This window comes from Grammomys surdaster, unplaced genomic scaffold, assembly GCF_004785775.1.
Source record: "Grammomys surdaster isolate TR1022 unplaced genomic scaffold, NIH_TR_1.0 125833, whole genome shotgun sequence".
Taxonomy (NCBI): Eukaryota; Metazoa; Chordata; class Mammalia; order Rodentia; family Muridae; genus Grammomys; species Grammomys surdaster.
This window is the reverse complement of record NW_021620661.1, coordinates 466502-486454: the sequence shown is the minus strand read 5'-3', so window position 1 is coordinate 486454 and position 19953 is coordinate 466502. Positions and strand designations below refer to the sequence as shown.

Genomic DNA, 19953 nt, shown 5'->3' with positions numbered 1-19953 from the left:
TAGATAGATAGATAGATAGATAGATAGATAGATAGATAGATAGATAGGCAGATAGATAATGAAAATAATGGCCAGGGCACTGAAGCTGTAATGTCAGGATGGTGAATAGACAGGTAGTTTGGTTGGCTAAATGTGTACCAGTCCGGGAGGAGAACCCTCCTTGGAGCTTCAACCCTGCTCCTTCCAGACCTCACCTTGACTCTGACTTCATTGGGGCTCAGTGTTCCTTTGGACTCTCTGGACACAAAAGCCATCGCGGTTTAAAAAAAAATGTAGAACTTATATTAGGATGAATTAAGCAATGTCTCGTTGATTTTGGTTTTTATTTGGAATTTGGGTCACCCTGTGCTCATTTGAATCTACTCCATAATGCTTGTTTTTTTGCCACTAAAGATAAAAATCTCCTTGAAACTACCAGGAGCCTAGAAGGGGCTGGCTAGGATTCAGTTTGTGAATCAAAAATTTAACTTTTCAGACGCTTGTTGTTGTTTGTTGACTGGGGTATGGTGAGCTTCATTTCTGACGATGAGCAAGCAGGTGCCTCAGTCTTACATGACTGAGACAGTGGCTGGAGATTCGTGGTCCCTTGTATGTCACCAGAGAACACAGGACCTATGGCTGCATATACTGTACTTGTTTCTATTGTGTTTACCTTTTAAGGGAGGGATTACAGGCATCATAGCTCGGCTACCACTCCTCTGGACCCCATCCCTCTAGATTTCTGATTTCCCACAAGTAACCCGGTGTTTCTTCCCAATTTCTGTGTGCTTAGATCCACAACTACAGACCCACAGCAATATAGAGTTGTGTTTTTAGCAGAACTATTTTCAGATTAAATGTGTCCTTTGGCAGCTTACAGGCCTGTCTGCACCTGCTATTAGGATCTACCTCTCTTATCTCTTCACTTTGTTACACAGCTTTCAACGAGGGGCTAAAGTAAATTGATCTGGTCACCCACCTTTCATTCATGTGTAGGTGTCTTAGTGTCTTTGCCTTTACACTCTAAAAGATTTTGTAACCTATATGAAGTGGCTCTAACAAGACCATATTTTTCAGGGTTAGTGAGATGGCTCAGTGTATGGAAACTGACAACATGAACTCAATCCCCAAATAGAGTAAGAGAACCAGCTCCTGAAAGTTGTGTCCTTTCCCTGTCTACACTCACATAATACATGAATGAATGAATGAATGAATGAATGAACAGGACTACCTGACCTAGGTGACTAAATACTGCTGGGCAGGATGGCTATACCTCATGCAAACTGGTGTGGATTCTCTAACAGCTTTAGCAGAAACCAGTAAATCATATTATACAAAGGCCTAAGAACATTCCAGAACAGCAATCATCATCATCATCATCATCATCATCATCATCATCATCTTTCTAGACTCAGAAGAAAAGCAATGAGATTTTGAAGGAACCCAAGACTCTTGGAAGAATCAAGTGGTGAGCTGGAGCTGAAGAGATGACTCAATGACTAAGAGCAGTTGTGGGTCTTGTACAGGACCTGGGTTCAAGTCCCAGGACCCATATGGTGATTTACAATCATCTGTAACTCGAGGCCCAGGGGATCCAGTGTCGTCTTCTGGCCTCCATGAACACAAGCACAGACAAGGTCATATGCCTACACGCAGAGGGAAGGCTCACACATAAAATAAGTAAATCTCATTTTTAAAACATGGTACCCTGTGACCATAGAACCTCCGGTTGTACCATATGCAATCATGTTGTGATGGCCTCTTGCACCTCACATGTAAAATTATTTCTGTTTTGAGTTTGCGGAGGTCAAAACATTACAATTTAAGTGAATAACTACCACAATAACTCCATCTGCTCTGTCTCTATTGAAGGCTGAAGTGAAGCTTTGTTAAAAGGATGCAGAATTCTCATTTTCACTGCATCTTCTGAAGGAGACAGAACTAGTGCCCCCAAAGATTACAAAATGAGCCATATTACAGGGAAAAGATATCTAACATTAACTGGTACCTGTGTGACATGTGACAACATGGCCCGACCTACAAACAACCTGTGACCTTGGGCTAGGCCGGCACTTCTTTGAATCTCAATCTTTTTATCTGTGACCTGGGAGAGTTGACACCCCTCCAGTAGGCAACAGGTAATGAGTGAGGTGGTCGGGGAGGGGACAATCTCCAAGCCCATTCAGCTGCTGACAATCTGGAATTCAGGCCCAGAGTGCCAGCATCCTTCTAGGAGAGACTCTAGAAATGTAGTTTTTAGTCATCAATGTCTTGTATTAATATTAGCAAGCAACTGAGTTCAATTTTACTCAAAGCAAAATAACAAGCAGGTAAAACAAACAAACAAACAAACAGCAAGCAAGCGAATCGCTTGCGAGTCAAACAACCTGTGAGAGATACATCCAGAGTTTGGGCTATCATGTGTCTAATCTCTGTGCTATGTTAGCTGAAGGTCTCCAGCTGTACTTTAGCATTTCCCCAAACAGGAAGCTAGCAGCAGTGCTGACCCTGCATGCCCTGCTTAGCCAAGGTGGAAACTGCCTGCATACACAGTTTGCCCCTCAAGCACCCAGGGAGAAGGACTTTGCTGCTTGGCTGAGAAGGCAAGGGCCGCCTAGCTGTTCACTGTACCTACAGGCTTACAGCTGTCTTCTGCCCAGGTGACCCATATCAAACTAGCAAGAGTCTTCCACTATTATTCCAAGCAATAGGTGAGGAAGAGAAATGGAGCTTGCCTATCTCTGCTCCCTGGATAAGGTAAAAGCCACCGACAAAGTTAGCATTCTCTTAAGTTCCAGGAAGAACTGTAAGACGCACATAACACACAAAGATGCTTTCTCATCTGGATTTATTTTCAAAATCAAAACCTTCAGTTGGACTAGTTAACATTTCAAACAAAAAAAGCAGTAATGTACCATAATAGCACAAATTTATTTATCCCTGAGACTAAGCAAATATTAATAAAACATGGCTTGTTGTCTCTCAGCCTCCCTGTGTTAGGGGGAAAAATACAGTATGCCATAATACTTAAATTCTTAACTCTGTTCCAGCTCAGGAGGTTTGTGTATGCCATTCTCATGCAAGATTTTGTGTTTATGCTCCACACAAGTGAGAGGGGTGTGTGTGTGTGTGTGTGTGTGTGTGTGTGTGTGTGTGTGCAGTCTCCTTAAAAATAAATATTATTGTTTCATGGTTTTTCAAATATAATAGTTTCATATTACACACTTGTTTTTTTTTAAATCATTAACTAGTATGTCATTGGATTTTATCCATATTGATATATTTGTTGTAGAAGAAACCTGTTCAAAGCAGTCTGGTAATATAAAGCAGGTTATTTTGTCAGCCCTTTCCTTACACTGTAAGCCAGGCTTCACACTTTTATTTTACAAAGTTTCCATGTGTGCCTCTCTGTCTGTGACATTGTGGTAACCGGAGTTGGAATCCCTGGGTGCTCAAAGAAGAGTCTGTTTACATTATTGTTACAGTAATTGTTCAGTATCGTTACATTACTCTACAGTGAAGCTACATCATGTTTACCTTTCCCTTCATCAAAGGCAAAACTTGATATGCTCCGATGTTAACAAGTGAGAGAGACCTTGTTTTAACTAGTAAGCCTTCATCCTGGCTTGCCTCTTTATATTTCCCCCCACTGTGAACTTCATGGACCACTTTCTGTTCCTGAGTCTACTACAGACTTTGCCTTTCTCTTACTAAAAAATCTGAAATGATGTGTGTATTTGTATATCAAACTTGTGCTATTTAAACATGTCACAAAAAGGTTGTTTCTAATCTTTGGTTTACCTTTCTGTTTACACTTCATCCAACATAACTTCAAATTTACCCATGTTTCTTTAACATTTTGTCTTTTGCTCCTTGTCAAAGAAATCATAATTCTTGGAATTATGAAAACATCACTTTCTATTTCTCCAATTGAAAAAAAAAAGCCTTATAGTTTCAAAGTCTTTAACCTGGAACTGTCTTCAATTTACAGTATATAGATTAATTTTCACCCATGTAGATAACAAATTATCCCATATTCTTTCAGTGGTGTGTTCTTTTCTGCTTCCCAGTTACCTCTGTAAATATGTAAAGTATGTAAGCTCTCTGGTCAGTCCCACTTATCCTTTCTTTGTGTGGCTCTGTTTTGTTTTATTCTCTGTGACAATAGCACACTGATTTTGGCCACTTTCTTTGTTTTCAAACTACATCTTCTAGAGCCAGTCACAGACAGAGTGGCCATGCCTGCTGTCATTATTTTCTTTAAAATTGTCACTGCCATTTTTCTATGTCCCTCTGGCTGAGGTCTGGCATCCACTTAGTTCTACCAAAACTCCCTCTTGGATGCTGACATGCATTGCATGTAAAATATGGGTTACGATGCTGCATAAACGTGTGCCTGTCTCATACAAATGCTACTGATTTTGAAACTTTAATGTGGGTCTAGAAACCTTTAATTCTCTTATTATTATTCCTAGTAGCTTATGCATTTAGATTTCACACATAGCTAGTCATATTATCAGTGATTAATAACTTTATTTCTTTCTAATTTTTATATATTTTGTCTCCTCTCTCTTTCCCGTGTGTGTGTGTGTGTGTGTGTGTGTGTGTGTGTGTGTGTGTGTGTGTAGAGGAAGGGGTTCCTGCATATGTGCATGGAGAGCAGAGATCAACATTTGGGTGTCTTCTCAGTCTCTCTCCACCTTATTTTGGAGACAGGCTCTCTCGCTGATCTTGAAACTCACCAACTAGCTAAACAGGATGGCTAGCGAGCCCCAGGGACGTTCCTGCTTTGGCTTCCTTGGTTTTGGAATTGTATTGGTGTGTGCCTGACTTTTATGTGGTTGCTATGGAGTGAACCCCAGTCTTCATGCACACATCTTGCCAGCTCCTTTTTTCCCCTTTTAATGCTGTGCTAATTAGAATTAGCATTTTGATCTTGTCTCATTACTTAGATTAAAGGGAACGCTTCTAACATTTCATTAAAGTTGTATTGGCTATATAGTTTTCAAGTCTGTCAGATAAAGAGTTTCCTTCTCTCATGGGTCTATGTTTCTATTTATTAAATGATTCTATATTAATGCTATTACTGGTTTTGTATATTTTTTTAAAAAGTCTTTAGTTAGCCACTGTAATAAGTCAATGTTCTGAATGTCAAACCACCCTTGCATTGCTATATGATGGACTCTTAATTGGTCACAATGCCTTTTCTTAAAACCCACTCATTATTGAAGATGACACAGGCGAGCACACTAACAAATGTAGAGTGTGGCCAGCCACCAGTTGAACATCTCGGTAAAGGCCATGCTGGTCAAAACCCAGAGCGTTATCAGAACCAAAAAGTCACTCCTCCGACTCTCTCTGCCATAAAGACACTAAAATCTGATTTCAAGTAATCATGTCTTTCCTTTTCTTAAGACTTATCATCCAAGTGCTTATCCAAGCCCTCACTGGCACTTTGTCTGGGCTGAAATGTCTGTATCTAGGTTCACAGGATATTATGCTTCTTTGGTCTTGTCATGTTTCCTTCTGACTTTCCACTGTGACCGATCTCTTGGTAGCTTGGAATGGGATGTCACTTGCATCCCTGCGTAGTGGTCTAAGGTTTGAACAAAAGCAGCATCTCTACCTATGAGTGGCTTCGAAGCTGAGGTCATCACAAGTAATGCTATTGCATACATCTTTATTTATGAGGTTCTGAAATATTTTTTTAGTTTTCTGTTGCTTTAATATTTAAGTATTTTATGTTCCTGGTGCTACTGTACGTAATATATTTTAAACTTGTAAATAATCTGACTATTAAGAACATAATAAAACCCAGTTGAATTTGGTATTTTGATAGTGAGCAAGCAATTTGCAAAGTGAAAATGTATTTAATAAAAAAAATTTCTGCCTTACTTGAAGGACAAAAATTAATTAATAACATTTCAATTTCATTTATCTCAAAACCTTTAAAAAATGTTTATTGTGATAGCCTTATTGTGTGAATTATCAAAATGTTATTTCTTTACTCTCAAATGCATTGTTTTTCCTGGTTATATTTTTGTCTTTACATTATGGTGCCAGTTATAGACTGATTTTTAAAAATGTGTGTGAAGGTCAAAGCTTTTGATCATGCTGTTAAATGTATAGAGACAGGATCTCACTATGTAGCCCAGGCTGGTGTATAGCTCAGAATTCTGCCGCCTCATCATCTCAAGTGCCCAGACTACACCTGCGAAGTCACCACTCTCAGATCACTATGCTTTCCTATTCCTCTCTCTCTTTTCTCTAAATTCAGTGTTCTCGTTAGTCATATGCTTGGCCATACGGGGTTTCCTCCGCATGCTCTTGATTTTTAAAAATGGTTGCACTCACTTATTTATTGTGTGTGCACACAAGCCTTGGCGTGCCCATGGAAATCAGAGGACAGACAGGCTGCTGGAGCCCCTCCTCCCTTCAACTGGTGGGATCCAGAGATCTAACTTGAGTCACTAGGCTTAGTGGCCAGTGTCTTTCTCACCGAGCCCTCTCACTAACCCTGACTTTTTAAGTGAAACACGTTGCTCTGCAAAATCAAATCTTCTTGGCCTCCCTGAGTCTGGTATCTTTATTTTCAGCCTCTCAACCTCCAGCCACCTCCAGCATTACACAGGCTTATTCTGATGATTTCTCTTGACTTTGTCCCACTGTCTCCCGGTGGCACCTCAAAGTTAATGGCTTCCATGCCTATACAGTCAATCTTTCTTCAGTGGACAATGGGAGATACGGAATTAATTCTCTTCTACCCATAGAGACTCACACAGACCTTCCGTAAAGCCCAATGAGAATGGCTCTCATTCATACATATGCTGTCTCACACGCTACTTCTGGAGGGATCAAGGCCAAGCTACCTCTTCTATTTTAATCTCCCTTTTCCCCACAGTGAGCTCTGAAACTTCCTTACATTCACCCTCCAGTTCTCTAACTCTCTCTCAGCTGTTTATAACTTGCAGAGGATTTTCCTCGACTGAAATTTCTCAGTAGCAATCATGAATTCAAAATATGTCATGTCATGCCCATTAAAACCGAGGTCTAGTAATTACTACTTTTACTTTCTGCCTTAGCAGCTCATCTTAAAAAGGAGGCAATAGGTTTGAACTTACGACTTTCCGGAGACTGGTTGATTTAATATTCATGCTTTCATGTACATGTTGATAACCATTCTCCATGTGTTAGCTGTGGTTACTGACATCCACCGTACCTTACTGTCATCAGTGACTGCTTGAGTCTCTGCTCTCTACATGGTTTCCATTCTTACTTAGCTTTCTTTCCCGTAGCACCTTTTGCTGCATCTCAGACATTTTTACAAGTCTTTATATCGCCTTCCTGATTCTTGGTCTTTATTTCAATGTCCTGAGTCTTCTGTTTGCTGACTTAGTCTACTCATGAGGAGAGAAAGTAAAGCAGGGAAATGTCTTCTCTCATCACTCAGCTGTCTCAGCCGTGTAGAGCTACAGAAGAAAGTAGTTCTGGAGCTTCCCAGGCATCTCTCCCAAGTCAGATGTTTATGTCCCCCTCAAAGCAGTATACTAAAACCTTGCCCCAGAGTGACAGTATTGGACAATGGGGCCTTTGAGAGGAGATTAACTTATGAGGGAAGAAGCTCATGAATATGATTAGTGTCCTTTTTAAAAGGAGGCATGCCTGCTTTATGCTGTATAGACAGTGTGTAGGTGCCTTCGTCAAAGCAGAGAGCAAGGCATTCCCAGACACTGAATCCATTACCATCTTCGTGTGGAACTTCTCAGTCTCCAAAACTGTGGGTAATAAATTTTTATTATTTACAAATTACCAAGACCAAGGTATTTTATTCAATCAGTCCAACTAAACTAAGAAGGAAAAGAAGGAAACAATTTCTTTTCATGTTCCCAGGGTCACCTTCCTCCAGCTCCTCCTGCTGCTGTTTCCAAATATAGCAGGGTGGGTTTTTTTGTTTGTTTTTTTTTTTTTTTTTTTTGAGACAGAGGTCAAGATCAACACAGCACAGCCAGCCGCCCACTCTCTCCTCAAGTCAAGTCAAACCAGGGGTTTTTCTCCTTGAGGACTTGGTTGGTTTTGAATACGATCCTAGGGAAAGCAGTGAACTGAATGAAGTTTATCTTCATGCTTCCCCTATAGCTTTGACTGTATTTACCAGTGTGCAATATGGACTTCCTGATGTTTAGTGTGAGGTTAGCTTTGCTCAGTATTGTAGTTGACTAACGTCCCAAAAGCTTTAATCAGCATACTCTTCCAACTGCAGGGTTGGCTAGCTGGAGAACGCCCTGCATTCCTGCATCCCTTTGGAGCTGACCATACTTGTACTGTGGCATTCAGCCAAACGAGCAGCCATCCATCATGGAGCAAAAGACTTCCAGAGCCCTGTGAAAACACACAGTGTGGAGAGTATTTTTGTTCCACAAGGTTTATATCTGGCTTCCGCCTAAACTCTTAATCACAACATAACCTTCGCCATAGCTCATTTACCTCAACTCCATTGTCAGTTTAAGGGGAAATTAGGATGATACCATTTTAACAGAACAGCCATCTTCCTGAGCAGCCCTTTCACAGTGGCTCTGAGTTTCTACTTAAGCACTCAGAGGGCCCCCGTATCTAAAAGCCACAGTGGCCTAAAGGCTATGGTGAGACTTTGAGATGAACACAGGTGAACTCCTGCTGCCATGTCCAGTGATTAAGTACCCTGGACACACATGGAGCTCACCTAAGAAGTACCTGTGGCAATCACATGTTTGTCCCACACAGACCTCTACATACCTATTAAGAATGGGAAGTCTTACATGAGAAAGGTATAGACGGGCCAGAGGATAAAGTCACCTTTGCAATGTTTTCATGTTTTGTAGAATTCATGTCTCTGTATGCCTTAGTCACCATGGGATGATATGACAAAACACTTTAAGTAGGTATTTATTTCTCATAGTTTTCAGAGATTGTAAATCCCAGATCTGGATATGAAATGGCTAAAGGATGGTTAAAGCCCCACTCTTGGCTTGCAGACTGCCAACTTCTTCTTCTTCTTTTTTTTTTCTTTTTTTTGAGACAGGGTTTCTCTGTGTAGCCCTGGCTGTCCTGGAACTCACTCTGTAGACCAGGCTGGCCTCGAACTCAGAAATCTGCCTGCCTCTGCCTCCCAAGTGCTGGGATTAAAGGCATGCGCCACCACTGCCCGGCGACTGCTAACTTCTTGTGTCCTCATGTAGACAGAGCAACATAGCTGTCTGTTGTCTTCTTGCCAGGGTACTATTCCCATCAAAAGGACTTTGCTCTCATGGGTTCAAGCACTACCACAATAAAGGGCGTGTCTCTAAGGCATAGATTTGGGAGGAGGGATATAAAGATTGTTCATAATACCTTATACCTTGTCTGAAGGTTTCTTGTGAATACAGTGAGCCCTGACCTTTGACCAAACCCTTGACATAGATGAAAAGCTATCAGTGAAGCGAAGACCGTGGTGAATCTTCTGCAGCAATCATAGTATATAACCTTAGCCTTAAATGGTTTCTATAACAAAAATTCTCAGTGTTACTCATGCTTAGGAACTGGGAACTACCTATAACAAGAGTCTCTGTGTTTCAGAAATGTTTGCTGACCTTAGTGCAAAGCATCTGACAAGCCTGACTTTCCTGTGATGAAGTATGTGTCGATTTGTTAAGGCAGGCTTTTACTGAGTTCTGCATTTGTCTCGTATAATCACTGTCTGTTGTCTTCTGGAAGCACCTATGGCGATCTTTCCTTCTTCCAAGAGTTTCCCCTTCATATCTGCTAATTAGGTTCTGGCTTCAGGTGTTTGTTCTGGCCAAGACTGAACTAGGTTACATTTGCTCGGTAAGTTTCCACTTCACACAGGGCGAGAACTTCAGAGGCATAAAGCTCTGTGTGTCTGTCATACAATAGGAATATGATATGAGACATTACCTGTGAGCCACATAAAATCATGCTATAATTTTCTAAGTTTTATTTAAATATCCAAGGCAACTTGTAAGTTAGCTTTAGCAGTATATTATCTAAATATATAATTGCTATAAAACATTGATCAGCTATTTTACAATGTTCTTCTTCATATCATGTCTTCAAAAACTGTGAGTAGGACATATTAGCTGGGACAAGACACATTTCTATGTATAGCCGGTGACCTGAGGAGTGACTTATGTGACATTTTCCAGTGGGTTAGGTAGGGGTCAGTGTATACAATCATACCCATGGGAAGAACAGTGTGATTATTTTGTCCAAAAAGTCATTTTTAAAGTTATAAATCAAGTTTTAATGATTAATACCATTACTCTAAGACTGGGGATTAAAATCTCTCATGAGTTTTGGGTAACAAACCATATTCATACCCTAACTTGGTGGGATAAGTCCACAGGGTTGTGCATGACTGATCATGGATAACATTAATGTTTATTCTTAATGATTTGTCCTTTTAAAAATACAGACAATGAGCCGGGCAGTGGTGGCAAGTGCCTTTAATCCCAGCACTTGGGAGGCAGAGGCAGGTGGATTTCTGAGTTCGAGGCCAGCCTGGTCTACAGAGTGAGTTCCAGGATAGCCAGGGCTACACAGAGAAACCCTGTCTTGAAATAAAAATACAGACAATGAAGAGCATTTATGTGGCAGACACAGCTATTGAGCTACCTGTGACTAGCAGAGTGGCTTGCAAGTGAGCACGCACAGTGCCCTTCCTTTGTCCAGTTGACATATCGCTCACTGCCTATGTCTCTTCAGCCTCATTTGGAAGGATCTGAATCTGCTGAACATGGTACCAAAGCAGAGAGAATGAAAGGCCATTAGAGAGGTTCGAGGGAGTAAAAGGCATCTTAGAAGCAGAGGAATGAAGGAGAAGTCCTCTAGACCAGCATAACTATTTCCAATCTAGCTCTGCTACTGTATCTGCTGAAGCTAACTTCATAACCATTACACACAGAGAAAAGAACTTTAAAATCTCAGCTCTATGCATTTAGTATCAGACTAAAGAAAGTATTTCCACTGGGGCTGGAGAAATGGCCCAGCAGTTAAGAACACTGAATGCTCTTCCAGAGGATGTGGGTTTAATTTCCAGCACCCACATGATGGCTCACAACCATCTGTAACTCCAGTTCTAAGGGATCTGATTCCCTCTTCTGGCTTCTGTGGAAACTAGGCACACATGTGGTACAGAGATGTACATATGGGCAAAGCACTAATACACATAAAATAAAAAGATTTTCTATATGTCATGATAGGTATTATATGTGATATATATATATGTATATATATACATATATATGCATACATTCACACACACATATATACATATATGTATATGCATACATACACATATATGGTGTGTGGTTAAAGGTTTTTTCAGTATTTTTTCATTGCAACCTGGAGGTAGTTTTAAAATGTGTAGTCTTTGGAGTTATTTAGAATATAAGATTGAGGAGAATAGTTCAATTGTAGAGCTCTTACTTACTATGCTTAAAGCCTTTGGTGCACTCCCAGAACTAGAACAAACAAACGAATGAATGATAGTTGTAGCCATAGAAACACTTCATCATGGTGGTAGCAGACTGGAGAGTGTGCCGTCTGGTTTTATGTCCACTTGACACATGCTAGAGCTACTGGAGAGGAGGGGTCGTTGATGGAGAATATACCTCCATAAGATCCAGCTGTAGACCAGCCTGTAGGGCATCTTCCTTATTAGCGAGAATGAGGGAGAGCCCAGCCTACTGTGGGTGGGGCCACCCTGGTGGCTGATGATCCTGGGTTCACCAGAAGGCAGGCTGAGCAAGTCATAAGGAGCAAGCCTGTAAGCAGCACCCCTTGATGGCCTCTGCATCGGCTCCTGCCTCCAGGTTTCTGCCCTGTTTGAGTTTCTGTCCTGACTTCTTTCAGTGATGGAGTATGACAGATGTGGACGTATAGGCCAACTAAACTCTTTCTTCCCCAATGTGTTTTGGTCATGGTGTTTCATCATAGAAATAGTAACCCTAACTAGGACAGGGAATAAGTCAGAAAGATTCTAGTTTTAGTCATCAAGATCTACATTTCTTAATTAGCTTGTCTCTCCAAATTAGACTCTCAGACAACCTATTCCACTGTTTAAAAACGAGTTCAAGTGTGTTTAGAAACACTGGGGAGATTTGGCGTAATATACACAAAACAGTCAGGTCACTGGAGGTTTTTTTTCCCCCCATTATGATATTTTTGTTGTTGTGTGAACTTCCCAAGGAAAAGGTTCCATAAGTAGGAAGTTGAAAGGTCTGTGATCCTCACCCTTTGGATCAAATGACAAAGCTTTCACGGGGAGTCAAAGTAACGAGGCAAGATGTTTATTATCTCTGTCTGACCAGGGGATCATTTTATGCTGTGTGTTTATGTATTAATATTGAGAAAGTCGAAGAGCTTGCATATTGGATTTCAAAATAAGTTGAGTGTGCTTAAAAGTGAAAACAAAACCCACTGTAATTGTATTTTCTGAAGACAGCATTGCTAATAGTTTGGTCTCTTCCTTTCCAGACTTTTTCTTTGCCTATTTTCCCACCCAACAGTAAACTGGTGTATTTTTGTGTGTGTGTTGTCGATTATCATGAAAACAATTTTCAAATTTCTACAGAAGACTTCATTGTAGACTGATGTCATGTATTAGTGAAGAAAGCTACCCCACTGGGAATACTGTGTGTTTCCAGTTATTTAGACATAATGGCTAAAGAAATAGCATAATCTGCGAAGTACTCACTATGCAAGCATCAAAACACAATCTCCAGTCATGTGAACAACCTAAGAAAGCCAGGTATGGGCGCACGCATTTACAAACCCAGCATGAGTAAGGCAAAGAAATACAGATTCCTGGAGCTCACATGCCAGCCACCCTAGCCTAGTGAGTAAACTACAGATCAATGGAAAGACCATGTGTAACAAACCAAGGTAAATGACACTCAAGGAACAGTGTACAGGGTTCACTTCTGGCCTCCACATGCACACACATGCACACATGCACATACACACACACACATACACACACGCACACACACACGGTAGGAAGAAAGCTAAAATAAAAATGGAGATAAACCTTTACTAAAGTTATCTCTTAATGATAATTATCATTTAATAAAGTAGATACTTTCTTGTCAAATGCCCAACACCATTTCTGATAGCTAAATTGCAAAGTAACATCAACATGCATTTCTGATAGCTAAATTGCAAAGTAATATCATTTCTGATTCACAGACAAAAGTCTGATCCAAGAGCATTCTCAGTTAATCGGTTAATAGAGGAAGTGTGTGTGTAATGGGGATATCCGAGGAATCTTTCTAGGTAACTGAAAAGGAGCATCAGATACCACCCTGTCTATTGCTTAAATAGTTGCAAGATGTTTGAGATAAAATTGATTTTTTTATTCTTTTTTTTAAGATCAAATCGTAATTTTTACTTATTCACATAGGGGTTACAAACACAAAAAGGCAGGACATGAGGAAGGGGATGACACCGGAGCGTGGGTATTCAGGGGGAGTACAGTTATCTTTCAGAACAGGGTATCGGCTGGGTGAGGGTTCAGGGGATAGGTCACTATGACTCTGCCTATGATTCACTTGACTTTATCTAAGTTGGTATTGTCTGCCAAGGCTACCTATTTACAAGGTCTATGACTACTCAGGCTGGTAAATATCCACAAAAGCTGCCTGTTGACATTAGCTTATAGCCATCTGTTTTAATGTTTTTCCACAGAGACCCAAGACTTGGTGTTAGTATACACGTATGACAGGCCTATTGCTGATTTTAGGCCTATGGCTGATTCTAGGCCTTCAATGTGTAAGCAGGGCTGCCCCTGACATCTCCTCCCTTCTCTAAGTATAGAAGGCCTGTGGCGATTCTAATCTTGCAAAGGCGGGGATAGAGGCCTGACATCCAGTAATTGAAGGGGACCTTGTAATGGCTCCGGTCCCACTGTCGTTGTCCAGTGAGGCATGAGGGCTATACCCATCCCAATGTCTTTTTCCTGGAGAGGGGAAACTTTTGACATCAACCCCTATTCAGTCAGGCTTGTCCCTCAGGGAACCCAGAGAGATATGTTTAACTTTTGTTTATATTCCCTTGCAGTGCTTAGCCTTGCAGCCTAAGCAAGAATTCAGATCACCAGTCAGAGGGGGTTCTGGGTGGCCCCTTTCTGCTTGGTCTAGAGGCAGAAGTCCCCTCTTTTAGGTTGGGTGGAGATGGGCTTTGGGAGCACCCTGGATAGAGTAACAACCCCATCTTGAGTCTCATGGTTCTCCATAGCTAACTTATGATAATGTATCTGAATAGGTTTTGCTACCAAGTTATTTATCTGTTTGTCATCAAAGTCAATTATTCCTGACACCATTTCCTCCTTTTAATTGAAATCAGCATCCAAATCCTTTTATTTGCTGAAATGTGATTTCTGTCTGCAGCATAGAAATGGTTTAACCTGTTTCCGTGCCACTGTCCCACACTGGAAGACAGGTGTCATGCTTTATCCCTCTCGACGATTCCAGCTCTCAGCTTCACAGCTGGTATTTCTGGCCTTCAATGAGCTGTTGTGAAACTGCAACACTATTCAATTAAATGCTGAAAACAAAATATCAGAAGAACAACCAGTTCTTCAAATCCTTTGGCTTTTAAGGGAACCGTGTTTGTCAGATGAGCAAACCATTGATTACTTCAACAATTCAAATACTTCCTCATATCTTACTGGGTGCTAGGCACAGTGCTACATCCAGGGAACAAAGATAGAGTTTTAAAATGTTTCCCCTTCATTTTCCTGGAGTATGTGCCTAAGAAACGGGCCCAGATAAGCACCCAGACAATAAATGACACATTCCCTGAGAGGATAAATACGGAAAAGTACAATTTGGGTAGAAATTAGGAGAAAGAATCAAGATCGGTGAACATAGAACTCTGTGGAAGAGCAGCAGCCTGTTTAATTCAGGAGCCAGCGGTAGGAAGATTTCACTAACTTAAAAACTATAGTTTATCTTCAGAATGAAGAACATAAGGACTAGCAGTGAGTTGGGAGAGCAATAAGCAGTATTTCTGGGCAGTATTTGTACTTCCTCCCCAAACCTCATGCTCCAGCTCCAACTCTTGCTGGTAGCTTATATACATGTGGGCTGGCTTCTCTTTATTTGGCCACCCCAAGAAAACATAGACTGCACAGTTTCTTCCAACCCTTTAATACTAGGGCAGTGTAATGCCTGACATCTCATGAAAGAAACTGCTTGTGAAGGTTCCCACTCACAGAAAGAGCCAAGTCCTCTGTAATAGTTGATGGAGAGCAGCTGGTGGATTTCTTCAATCCTGTATGTTCCTAGGGTTGAGCCCACAGGCTATTTTCCACTCACTGTGGCCTACTCAGGCCTATCTGAGACAGAACACAGACAGCATGTGACCTGAAGGCGCTGTATCCCCAGACCTACAGAGGCAGTCATGCAGGTAGAAGCATCTGAGGTACTATGTCAGACAAGACAGACAGCATCCAGCCTTGGAAAAAAGTCCTTCATGAGGTGCCAGGAGAGGACCTCTGTTCTGATGGCTTTGGGCGAGTTACTCAAATTCCAAGGCTCTCCATTTCCTCAGTCATAAAATGTGGCAAATAAAACTCCCCCCCACCCCTTATCTACAGAAAACACTGCAATTAAGCGCACTCTGTGCCCAGTCAAGCATTCCACAGATGCCAAGTACTGCCGAGACAAGAAAGCTTCAACAGGTCAGCAAAGCAGCTGTCTGAATGAGCTTCTCAAGCTCCTGAAATACCCCTGTTGACTTGTGACCAGGACTTCCTGGAATGTATTAAGGAGTTTCTTACTTTCAAAAATATTATCCAGTGCATTCTTTGCTGCTGGTATTTTCTAATAACTTTATTGGAAAATGTCAGCAGAAACAACATCCTCCCTGAGCGCTATCCCCATTAAAAGTGAGAAGGTTATTGACCTTACGCCATCCCATGCAAACAGTGTTGCTAATGCTCCCGCCGGTGATGTCATCGCTTTCAAATACTTCAACTAACATACTTGTTAATTATAGAGCTATTCTTGACTGATAGCTAATGTTGATCACGTGGAGGCCTAGGAGATGGCTCAGTGGATAAGAGCACTAGCTACGCAAGCACAAGGACCTGAGTTCAAACCCCCAGCACTTATTAAAGAAAGAACTAACAGAGGCGAGTGTGCCCATACACAGCTGAAATCTCACACAGAGCTATCAGGCACACACGTACACACAGCTATAGCACACATGCACAAATCTGTCACACACACATACATCGCACACTCATGATACACATCAAACATATACACACATCACACACCCACACATTTAACACACACTCACATAGCTATCATGCACAGCTATCACACACACACACACCCCACAACCACAACCACACACCTGTCATACACATCACAAACACACACAAAACACATATCCACACACCTCATACATATCCCCTACATATTTATCACAGACACACACACACACAGACACACACACTCACACACAGACACACACACATACGCACGTCACACCTACAAAGTAGGTCACATGACGTGTGGCATTTAGTATCCTGAATTTTTTTTGTAGTGATGGGGTTAGCAAGTCAAGCCCTAAGTCTTACCTTTGTTATGTTATACTGTATTATGAACATTTTCTCAGCATTAAGTATTTCTTAAAAGAAATGTATCACTTTTTATCATGTTTATATACTAGTACAATTTAGTCAAATTTTCTGATATTAATAGCGATACCAATGATAACTTTTCTTGCTTCCTGTCTGCTTTTTGCAATAGATTCATATAATGCAAACCATTAGGTGTAACTGCATAAAATCTTTTGTGTCACAAGTTATATTTGTAAAGTAATAAAGTTTTAGTAGGGCTGAGCAAAAATAAAATTACTGAAAATCCTAACTTGTAACTACAACAATAACTAATATTGCACATATACATAGTTAATATTGGTTTTATATTTAATAAAAAATATGATTGGCTAGGAACTGACAGCTGAAACATTTTTTTAAAAATTCCCAAAATAAATATAGTGAGGGTCAGCAAGTAAAAGAATCCCCCAGTAGCCAATATGTCCAGTATTACTTCTGGAATGATCTGTCCATCCTTTTTTTTTTTTAACTTGTCTCAGTTCTGACTCAAAATAAGTCAAAGAAATACTTTGAACGGTGCCAGTATTTTCATAGAACACAAATCTAAAGGCCACAGACAAACATGGACTCTATTCACGATACCCTTTGTTATGATCAGGAGTCAGCCAAGTACAGTAAGAAAGGATGCTTCAGTCAGTCCACTACTTCAAGTGTCTTCCCCAGCTTGTGACAGCTGTGAACTGGGAATGAGTTAGTCTCAAACCCACCATCATCACAGCAGGATGATGATGTTGGTTCTAAATCCCTCCAATAGTTAGAAGAGATGTTTCAGTGTTTCACAAAGCAATTTTCCTTTTCCTACCCCTTTTGTCTTATCTCATCGTGTTTGTTGTGTTAGAAAGTGGCTTGTATCTGGACAGATCAAGCCAGACCACCACGGTCCCAGAGAAGAGGTTTGTTGGGGGAGAGCGAGGAAGAGAAGAAGGAGGGAAAAGGGGGAAAGGGGTTGGGGGTCACTACCTTTTATTGGGGTCATGATGTAATGATGTCCACCAAAGAGGAGCACAGATTAGGCACACAGGTGAGGCTCATGCAGGTTGTGTGAGGCGGTTGCCGTGGCAACAGGCACAAGAGGGTCCTTGTAGCCTAGGGGTGATGACATCGCTGGATTCAGTGGCTGACCTTAATGTCAACAGTGTTCCCCTCCCCTATCTTTATGATTTCTAGCAAGACATTGAGCCTCACATTTTTCTCTAGCGTGCTTTAATGCCGGGCATACGCCGACACAGGCCTGACTTCCTTCCTTACGTCACACTGCACAGTGAGTTAATAGTTTGAGAATATCTTAATCTCAGAAGTGATTGTGTGATGGCTGCAGTATAAACTCAGAAGCAAGAATGGCAAAAATCAACAGACTAGAAATAGAAATGACCTTAAGACCTAAGGCCTCATGGCAGAGAAAACTGTGGGAAGTCACGACTTGTCCTTGTTGGAGCAAAAAGTATCAGTCAGACCCCTATTGAGGTACCACAGATACAGCCCAAGAACTCAGAGAAGCTGGCATGAACAGATATTCCCCACCTTCTGGTATGAACGCAGAAGGCAAATGCCAACTGCTCTGGCATGCACCAGCTGGAACACTGTAAATGATTTACTTTGGAGGCCGTTCAACAAAGTTCACCTTCAAAAAAGTCATAGGGAAGCTTCCTTGAGTTCTCCCCTGCTCTTACCTGTGAACCTGGCATGCTCTTTCTGTTGAATAAATCACTGAGTTGGCCTAAATCGAGTAAGCTCTGCTTTTATAAGGTTTCTCAGCCACTAATTTTCCTACTTACTCACTATGAGAGTGGTGGGCTTTGTTGCTAAACTTGAATAGCTTCGTAGGTGAGCAAACTCAATGTGATGACATCTGCTCTAGTTAGCTTTAATTGTCAATTTGAAATAGCTTAGCGGCATCTGAAAAAGAAGACTCCATGGCAAAGTTGCCTAGAACAGGCTGGCTTTGTGGGTGTGCATGTGGGGAATTGTCTTGATTAATAATTGATGCAGAAAGGCCCAGCTCACTTAGGGCAGTGACACACCTAGGCATGTGGTCCTTTGCTATATAAGAAAACTAGCTAAACACAAGCCAGAGAGCCATCCAGAGAGCAAGCCAGTGTCTAGCATCCCCCCGCATGGTTGCTGCTTCAAGTTCCTGTTTCAGCCCTGATTTCCTTTAGTGATCAACTTTGACCTGGAAGTATAAGCCAAACAAATCCTCTCCTCCTAATAAGTTGCTTTTGGTCAGTGTTTAATTACAGCAGTAAGCAGTCTAGGACAATGTCCACCCTAGCAGCAGTATAAACTACACCTCTAAAGCTTGCTCAGTTGTGCTTTAGAATACAAGTGAGGGTGATCGATTTTGCTACTTCTCCTCTGAACTCTAAATCCATAATTATCCTTTGTAATAGGGAAACTTTTACCTCATACAAAATGTTTTTTACAGATGTAACCTGTTTTAATGAGATACTTAGAAAGTCCATCATAGTCTACGCCACAGTGGAAGGCCTTTGCCAAGCTGTTGAGCATTGTCTTTTATATTTGTAAATTATAACATCAGCCTATTGCTGCAAGGAAGACATCTTTAGTACCATGCCTGGCACATGCCAAGAGCTCAGCTGATGCCACAGAGCTGTGCAGCTGTGTTTGGGAACAACTGACAAACACATCAGGTGTGCTGGAGAGATGGCTCGATAGTTAATGGCACTTAGTGTTCTTGTGGAAGACCTGAGATTGGTTCGCAACTATCAGGAGGCTGACACAGGAGGATCGGGAGTTCAAGGAAAGCCTCGGCTACACAGCAAATCAGTGCCAGCCTAGGCTGTAGAAGATTCTATCTCCAACGACCAACAAGCAAAACAACACACACGCACGCACGCACACACACACACACTCCACTCTGTTAGTTCCTATTCCATAATCCTCATACCCATTCTTATTTAGGGGCTGGCTTATTTAGCTTTTCTTCAATATCCATGGACCACTCACTCCCCATTTCATTCAAATAAATTCCTTTTTAAGAAGTCACTTCATGAGACTAAATTATTCCTATTCCTTATCACTAACTGCAGTAGCAGAATGGGGGCAGGAAGCTGTATAATAGTCTGGCCGATAGGACTGCTGGGCCAGCAGCCCCTGCCAGAGAGCCTCATCTTACCATGTGAAGAAACAGGTAGCTTGAGGAACAACAAACTCAGGGCAGCAAGTGTACATGGGTGCTGGGAAGATTGCCTGGCAGATGCCCAGGATGAACTAGAGAATGTTTAAAGTCACTAGTTGCTTACCACCTGTGGCCTTTCCAGGCTTGCATATGTTAGCAGAGTGCTGGCCCT

General features: G+C 41.4%; 1 protein-coding gene across 1 annotated transcript in view; it reads left to right on the top strand.

Moving 5' to 3' along the window:
• Col4a3 (collagen type IV alpha 3 chain) overlaps positions 1 to 19953 on the top strand; it is a 127645-nt gene that overhangs the window by 612 nt on the left and 107080 nt on the right. The gene's annotated exons all lie outside the window — the stretch shown is intronic.